Genomic DNA, 8,760 nt, shown 5'->3' on the forward strand with positions numbered 1-8,760 from the left:
GTGCAAACTGTAAAGCGCTGCGGAATATGTTAGCGCTATATAAAAATAAAGATTATTATTATTATTAAGCTTTCTGAGATCCAGCATGGGTATGAATGCTGGGGTTACTGTACTCCAAATCTGTATATGTGACGTTATCTGAGATCCAGGTTTATGGAAGCTACTGTATGTTCATGAGATCCAACATGATCTTCTCCAGACATTCATGGGAAGCTATGTTCCTGAGATCCAGCATGATCTACTCCAGATATTCATGGGAAGCTATGTTCCTGAGATCCAGCATGATCAACTCCAGATATTAATCGGAAGCTATGTTCCTGAGATCCAGCATGATCTACTCCAGATATTCCTGGGAAGATATGTTACTGAGATCCAGCATGATCTACTCCAGATATTCATGGAAAGCTATGTTCTTGAGATCCAGCATTCTCCAGATCATGCTGGGAATCTATCTGAGATCCCGCATGGATATAGTCCTTGTGGTACTTGATGTACATTAATGTGATCAGACATGGACCATGTGGACAAATTCCAGGAAGCTGATGCACCTAGAGATTTAATATCGATAGATCTTTTCTATCACTGTTTGTAAAAGTCCTTCAGACCTGCCATTTGTCCATTCATGGTCATCAGGATAATGACTAGTGGCCTTAACAAGACTTTATGGGAAATAAGCTAGGATTACGTCTGAGATGATGGGTGTTTGACTTCTAAGAGTACAATGTATCATTGTGGTTAATGAGGATCTCATAAATTTATGACCACGATCTTGAGAGACCTGAAGAAGAACCTTAAGTTTGGCCAAGACCTTCATGTCCTTCCTGAGTTCCCAGGAGCCATACAGCTGGGATTGTGTTGGCATTGTATCAGGAGGGATGGTGAAAATGATGTTGTGCATCCTGTCATCTCTGCGGAGGGGAAGCCATGATGTTTTATGAGATCTCAGATAGAGATCTCCAACTCCAGCAATAAATCTTCTCGCTCCTGATAGATGCTTCATACATCTCTATGGGAAAAAATGTTGAATTTACAGAATGTGATGAATCTGCCATGTTGTGTTACGATCACCCTTGTGTATTAGTATCAGACCCAGCGACGCGTCTCTGTCACCGTGTGATTCATGTCATCCAACATTAGGTCCAGAACGGCGGTGGATGACAGGGGTGATAGTCTGCACACCGTCCTCAAGTAATGCAGCCTTACTGTATCTCAGCTGTGATGTAATGTGACCATGTTGGGCAGGCCGCATGTTGGGCAGGGGCGGCCTGCCATCCTCTACCATACTGTTTGCCCCTGTGCTCGTTCTTGGCACTGCTCTGTGGTGATACATGATGTGAACAGATGAAACTCCTGAAAATTTAATGTCAGATCTGCTTTTCTCGGCTCCGCTCAGAGGCCGCACTTTTCTTCACACTTTTCTCTGTTCTCTTCCTGCACTGGTTTGCACTGGTCCCATGACACTGGTATTTTTAATGTTTCTCGTGGGATAGCCCCATATTAATTTAACCCCGACTGACTTGTCCAATAACCTCCCCCACTTACTACCCCCTAAAATGAAAACAATGACACCTAAAAATTTGGATAATTATTGTCCCTTTAGCTACAGATACCGATACAGGTATAGCAGAGCTGCATGCACTGGTGTAGTGTGGGTCATCAGCTGCTTCTACCAGTCCAGTATTGAACCCCTCATGCCCCGACCATATGCAGTTTCTTCAGAAAATACTGATGTGATTATAGTTTGTCCTTTGACCTTCGAGATAGAACATGTTACAAATAACTAATAAGTAAGTATAACCCTAACTCTATCCCTAACCTGTCACCCTAGACCTAACTCTATCCCTAACCCTATCATTAACCCAAACCCTAACTCTATCCCCAACCCTACGACTACCACTAATCCTAGACCTAACTCTATCCCTAACCTTATCATGTACCCAAACCCTAACTCTATCTCCAACCCTACCACAATCACTAATCCTAAACTTAGCTCTATCCCTAACTCTATCCCCAACCCTACCACTATCACTAATCCTAAACTTAACTCTATCCCTAACTCTATCCCCAACCCTACCACTATCACTAATCCTAGACCTAACTCTATTCCTAACCCCATCATGAACCCTAACCCTAACTCTATCCCCAACCCTACCACAATCTCACTAATCCTAAACTTTAACTCTATCCCTAACTCTATCCCCAACCCTACCACTACCACTAATCCTAGACCTAACTCTATCCCTAACTCTATCCCCAACCCTACCACTAATCCTAAACTTAACTCTATCCCTAACTCTATCCCCAACCCTACCACTACCACTAATCCTAGACCTAACTCTATCCCAAACCTTATCATGTACCCGAACCCTAACTCTATCTCCAAACCCTACCACTATCACTGATCCTAAACTTAACTGTATCCCTAACTCTATCCCCAACCCTACCACTATCACTAATCCTTGACCTAACTCTATTCCTAACCCTATCATGAACCCTAACCCTAACTCTATCCCCAACCCTACCACTATCACAAATCCTAAACCTAACTCTATTCCTAACCCTATCATTAACATGAACCCTAACTCTATCCTCAACCCTACCACTATCACTAATCCTAGACCTAACTCTATAACTAACCCTATCATTAACTCAAACACTAACTTTATCCCCAATCCTACCACTATCACTAATCCTAGCCCTAACCCTAGACCCAGCCTTACCCCTAGATAGGTTAGGAAAAGTGTGGAAAAGCTGCTCTTAGTAATGAACGAAGATATTACTAAATTATGACACTGCCGCTCACGTGATTTCATTCTGTCGCCTTCATAATAAATAATAATAATAATCTTTATTTATATAGCGCCAACATATTCCGCAGCGCTTTACAGTTTAACAGTTTCAAAACACAAGTCATAAGTAACAACGTTAACAATACAATAATTAAAGCAAAATAAGATGAAATAAGATGACCCTGCTGGTGAGAGCTTACAATCTACAATGAGGTGAGGGAGATACAAAGTACAGGTGTGTATTTACAGTGATGTATTTAAAATGAAGGTCCAGCCATCTTGCGGGAGTGAGGGATGGATGGAGATAGTGAATGGGCTACTCATGCACACTTACACATAAAATGACTTTGATTAGTGAACGTGATAGGCCGCTCTGAACAGATGTGTTTTGAGAGTGCGCCTAAAACTGTGCAAATTGTGGCTGGTCCTAATTTTTTGGGGTAGCGCATTCCAGAGGATTGGCGCAGCGCGGGAGAAGTCTTGGAGTCAGGAGTGGGAGGTGCGGATTAGTACAGAGGTTAGTCGAAAGTTGTTTGCAGAGCGCAGCGGTCGGCTAGGCCGATAGACAGAAATGAGGGAGGAGATGTAGGGGGGTGCCGCACTGTGGAGAGCTTTATGGGTGAGAACAAGTACTTTGAATTGGATCCTATGGACGACTCTGGCTGCTGCATTAAGTATGGACTGGAGAGGGGATAGTCGAGTGACAGGGAGGCCAATTAATAGAGCGTTGCAGTAATCCAGGCGGCAGTGGATCAATGCTACAGTGAGGGTTTTTGTTGTTTCCATAGTGAGAAAAGGGCGGATTCTAGAGATATTCTTTAGGTGTAAGCGGCAAGAGTGGGCAAGAGATTGTATATGAGATGTGAAGGAGAGATTGGTGTCAAACATAACACCCAGACAGCGCACCTGCTGACGGGGTGTTATTATAGTGCCACCTACGGAGAGGGAAATGTCAGATTTAGGGAGGATGGTAGACGGCGAGAGCAGAAGAAGTTCAGTTTTGGAGAGGATGAGTTTCAGATAGAGAGTGGACATGATATTGGAGACTGCGGACAGGCAGTCACTGGCTTTCTGTAGTACAGCGGGGGGTAAGGTCGGGGGAAGATGTGTATAGTTGTGTGTCATCAGCATAAAGATGGTACTGAAAACCAAATCTGCTGATGGTCTGTCCAATTGGGGCCGTGTAGAGAGAGAAGAGAAAGGGGCCAAGGACTGAGCCCTGAGGTACCCCGACAGCAAGAGGAGATGACGTGGAGCCAGAGAACAAAACACTGAAGGAGCGGTCAGAGAGATAGGAAGAGAACCAGGAGAGAGCAGTGTCCTTAATGCCTAGTCACTGGAGCCTAGAGAGGAGGAGACGGTGGTCAACAGTATCGAAAGCTGCAGATAGGTCAAGAAGAATGAGCAGAGAGTGGTCACCGTTACGTTTTGCTGTCAGAAGGTCATTGGTCACTTTGATGAGTGCAGTTTCAGTCGAATGTAGGGGGCGGAAGCCGGACTGTGAAGGGTCTAGGAGGGAGTGAGTGGAGAGGTAACGGGTAAGGCGGGAGTAGACTAGGTGCTCCAAGAGTTTAGAGATGAAGAGGAGATTGGAGACTGGTCTGTAGTTGTTTGTGCAGGATGGGTCGAGGGTGGGTTTCTTTAGTAATGGAGTAATGATGGCGTGTTTGAAGGAGGATGGGAAAATGCCCAAGGAGAGGGAGAGATTAAAGATTGTAGTTAGGTGAGTTTTGACGACTGGAGAGAGAGACTGGAGGAGATGTGAGGGAATGGGGTCGGTAGTGCATGTAGTCGGACGAGAAGAAGAGAGGAGTCGGGAGACTTCTTCTTCTGTGATGGGATCAAATGTGGAAAGTGAGCCAGGGGAGATGCAGGAAGGGATGGGAGTCACAGCACTTGGTGGTTGGGAGCAGATTTCCTGACGGATATTATCTATTTTTTCTGTAAGTGGGAGGCCAGGTCATCAGCACAAATGTCTGTGATAGGGGCTTGTGCTTTTGGCCTGAGGAGGGAGTGAAAAGTGTCAAAAAGTTTCTTGGGGTTGTTGGCTAGTGAGGAGATCAGGGTGGTGAAGTAGTTCTGTTCGGCGAGGTGAAGGGCAGCGTTATAGGTTCTTAACATAAATTTGAATTGTACCTGCTCAGCCTTTATTGGCCTGCGTCGCTGGCTATGCAGAGCACAACAACTGACATAAGTTTCTCATTTACAGCTGCGCTCTGCATAGCCAGAAAGCAAGAGACAAAGCTTGTGCTATTATACTGAGCTTTGACTTATTGGTGTCTGACTATGCAGAGCGCAGAAGCAGATAACAAACTCATCTCCACAGCTGCGCTCTGCATAGCCAGCCCCAGGTGTGCGGGTACTCACTGTGCACCACTTCTCTTAGACTTTGCCCTCATGACTCAGCTCTGCTGCATCGGGGCGTTATTCCTGCGGGCAGTGCGGTATGTTTGCTCCTTATAAGTTCAGCAGTGTTTAGCAGAGCTGACATGTGGGGAATGTGCTCAGACTAAATACTGATGAAATCCTGCCCTGCTGTACCATCACCGCTCCCCATACCAGGCGCAGCAGCGCTCTGCCCGGGAACCAGCCATGTTTGTACAAGAAAGGCCTCCCAGCTCTGCGCACCTACTACACCCACCATGCGCCCAGCGAGTCTCATGGGTGTCATGATGCTCTATGGGTTTTCCCCCATTTTTAACCCTTTCCATGGAAGGCAGGGATGACAAAATGTACTAGAATTCATTTCTGGGCCAAAGTGGGCATAGGTTTTTGGGGTTCAATTCATGAACCAGGAGGCTCAGGATGAGCAGCACTCTCCACTGTAGCTGGCTATAAAGTCTGCAACCTGTGATGTCATAGATGATTCATACTGCTGTTCTGAGAATGTTTGTATGAACAGTGTTTTCACTGCTACTCTTTACTATTCTGTTCATGAAACAGGAGGCACAGGATGAACAATGATTCCAACTTCGACTTGTGACTTCAAAAACTGTTTTCTACTGTAATTAACAAAGAACTCGGAAGTTCAGGATGAGCAGTGACCTCTGGAGTAGCCTGAAGCTTGTAGATTCATTTCTGTTTTCCACTGTGGTTCTATTATATTAGTGAACCAGGCGGCTCAGGATGAGCAGTGATGCCAACTGCAATGTACGGCTTTATCGCTGCTTTAGATTTTAGATACTAATTATGAACCAGGGCGCTCTGGATGAATAGTGACCCCCTATGCAATTTATGAGTGTCTGCTACTGTTCACTGCAGCTTTGATTTTTCTATTCATTCATCAGGAGGCTCAGGATGAGCAGTGATTTCCCTACAAGTCTTGGCTTTCTAGTCCTCTTCACCTTCTTACATCCTAATGATGAACCAGGAGGATCAGGATGAACGGTGCTGTCCACTGTGAGCTGTAACTTCCTTCTTTATAGCTGCCTCTCCTGTAGTTATAGAGTCCATTAGTGAACCAGGAAGCCCAGGATGAACAGTGACAATCTTCCCCATGCAGTGCGCAAATCTATATATTTAAGACTGGATTCTACTAGTGAACCAGGAGGCACAGGATGAACAGTGACCCCTCTATTTCCCCTGGAACTACTCTGGGACTTGTAGTCCACCAGAGGCCGACCGTTGCTCTTAATTACCCGCCTTCTATTTCCCATTCATGACATAAATATGGAAACATTTTCTTAATGGCTTAATGTCTGTAAATAACGGGAAGTGGCCGAGGGGGTGGTCGGTGTACGGCGAATGCATCTCTGCCAGAGAAGGTGATTGTCCGCCGTGCCATGCCTGATTAACGCTTCCCTGCTGCCGGCAGCTGACTCGGCTGGCAGCGTCTCGTGGCTGGCGCGTGCGTGAGCGGGTTAACGGTCGGCTCGGCGCTGCGGTAGACGGTAATGATGGCGTGCGCTCCTCGTGTGTCCCTGGTTTTAATTGTTGCTTAGTTAGACAGACGGCAGGCTGCAATTAGACGAGAGCGTAAAACTTCAGCTCATGGCCAGTGCCAGCCGGTTGGCATATGTGGCAGAAGGAACAAGATGCCACCTCCTGTAAGGGCTGAAAAAGGGGCCACGATGTCCGCGGGGCCACAGCCAGGCCCACCAAAAGAACCTAAAAGGGCTTTTCCACCTTTGATTATTCGTTTACATCGCTGATCCCAACGATCAATGATCTATGGAGGGACCTGTAAGTGAGTGGTCATTTCCCTGCAGCTCCCCCGCAGGATTCTCAGAGCATTGTACGTTCCTATTGACAGTAATGGTTTCTTGGGTCCTCCAGAAACAAAAAGGGAGATCGTGGGAGGGAGAGGGCGAGAAGGGGTGAGAGAAGGGAGTGATAGGGCTAGAGAGGGCGAGAGGAGACCCCTGTAGCTGCTAATGTCTCCCTAAGAGGGTCACTGAGAATACTTCTCTATTCGGTTCTGTATCTGTGTAGCGCCGGTTCTGTATCTGTTTAGCGCCGGTTCTGTATCTGCTTAGCACCGGTTCTGTATCTGCTTAGTGCCGGTTCTGTATCTGTGTAGCGCCGGTTCTGTATCTGTTTAGCGCCGGTTCTGTATCTGTGTAGCGCCGGTTCTGTACCTGTGTAGCGCCGGTTCTGTACCTGTTTAGCGCCGGTTCTGTATCTGTGTAGTGCCGGTTCTGTATCTGTTTAGCGCCGGTTCTGTATCTGTGTAGCGCCGGTTCTGTATCTGTTTAGCGCCGGTTCTGTATCTGTGTAGCGCCGGTTCTGTACCTGTGTAGCGCCGGTTCTGTACCTGTGTAGCGCCGGTTCTGTACCTGTGTAGCGCCAGTTCTGTATCTGTTTAGCGCCGGTTCTGTATCTGTGTAGCGCCGGTTCTGTATCTGTTTAGCGCCGGTTCTGTATCTGTGTAGCGCCGGTTCTGTATATGTGTAGCGCCGGTTCTGTACCTGTGTAGCGCCGGTTCTGTACCTGTGTAGCGCCGGTTCTGTACCTGTGTAGCGCCGGTTCTGTATCTGTGTAGCGCCGGTTCTGTACCGGTGTAGCGCCGGTTCTGTATCTGTGTAGCGCCGGCTCTGTATCTGTGTAGCGCCGGTTCTGTATCTGTGTAGCGCCGGTTCTGTATCTGTGTAGCGCCGGTTCTGTATCTGTGTAGCGCAGGTTCTGTATCTGTGTAGCGCCGGTTCTGTATCTGTTTAGCGCCGGTTCTGTATCTGTGTAGCGCCGGTTCTGTATCTGTAGCGCCGGCTCTGTATCTGTGTAGCGCCGGTTCTGTATCTGTGTAGCGCCGGTTCTGTATCTGTGTAGCGCCGGTTCTGTATCTGTGTAGCGCCGGTTCTGTATCTGTGTAGCGCCGGCTCTGTATCTGTGTAGCGCTGGTTCTGTATCTGTGTAGCGCTGGTTCTGTATCTGTGTAGCGCCGGTTCTGTATCTGTGTAGCGCCGTCTCTGCTTTGTTCCCACTGTGTCTCCAGATCTCTGCTTGATGTTAGTACATGTGAACATTTCTGTTTATATCAGGAGTCTAAAAAGACAATAACAGCTCCCCTCACAGCTGAGGGGCTGATACATTATAACAAACTCTCAGCTCAGGACAAAGATTTATGCTGCTGATGTGCTGAGATCACAGATGATTGTCCGGATATAAATGTAGCAAACCCTCAGCTGTGGATATTAAGCACCAGAACATAGGAAAGATGGATGGATAGGCAGGGCAGGGCAGTATGGAGCAGTGCACTATGTGGCTGTGCTGTATCTCGGTGCACAGTATGTGGCAGCGAACTATGTGGAAGTGCACTATGTGGCAGCACAGTATTTGGCGGTGCACTATGTAGCGGTGTTGTATGTGGTAGCTCACTACGGTATGTGGACGTGCACTGTGTGGCAGCACAGTATTTGGCGGTGCACTATGTGGCAGTGTTGTATGTGGCAGCTCACTGTGGAAGTGCACTATGTGGCAGCACAGTATTTGGCGGCGCACTATGTGGCGGTGTTGTATGTGGTGGCGTAGTATG

At 47.2% G+C, this 8,760-nt stretch overlaps 1 pseudogene; it reads left to right on the forward strand.

Annotated features, from left to right (window-relative positions):
• Nucleotides 1-205: 205 nt before the first annotated feature.
• Nucleotides 206-7,568, forward strand: LOC141069247 (uncharacterized; annotated as a pseudogene).
• The last annotated feature ends 1,192 nt before the right edge of the window (nucleotides 7,569-8,760 follow it).

Source organism: Dendrobates tinctorius, unplaced genomic scaffold (genome assembly GCF_039654945.1).
Source record: "Dendrobates tinctorius isolate UK_male_01 unplaced genomic scaffold, ASM3965494v1 ptg000257l, whole genome shotgun sequence".
Lineage (NCBI taxonomy): Eukaryota > Metazoa > Chordata > Amphibia > Anura > Dendrobatidae > Dendrobates > Dendrobates tinctorius.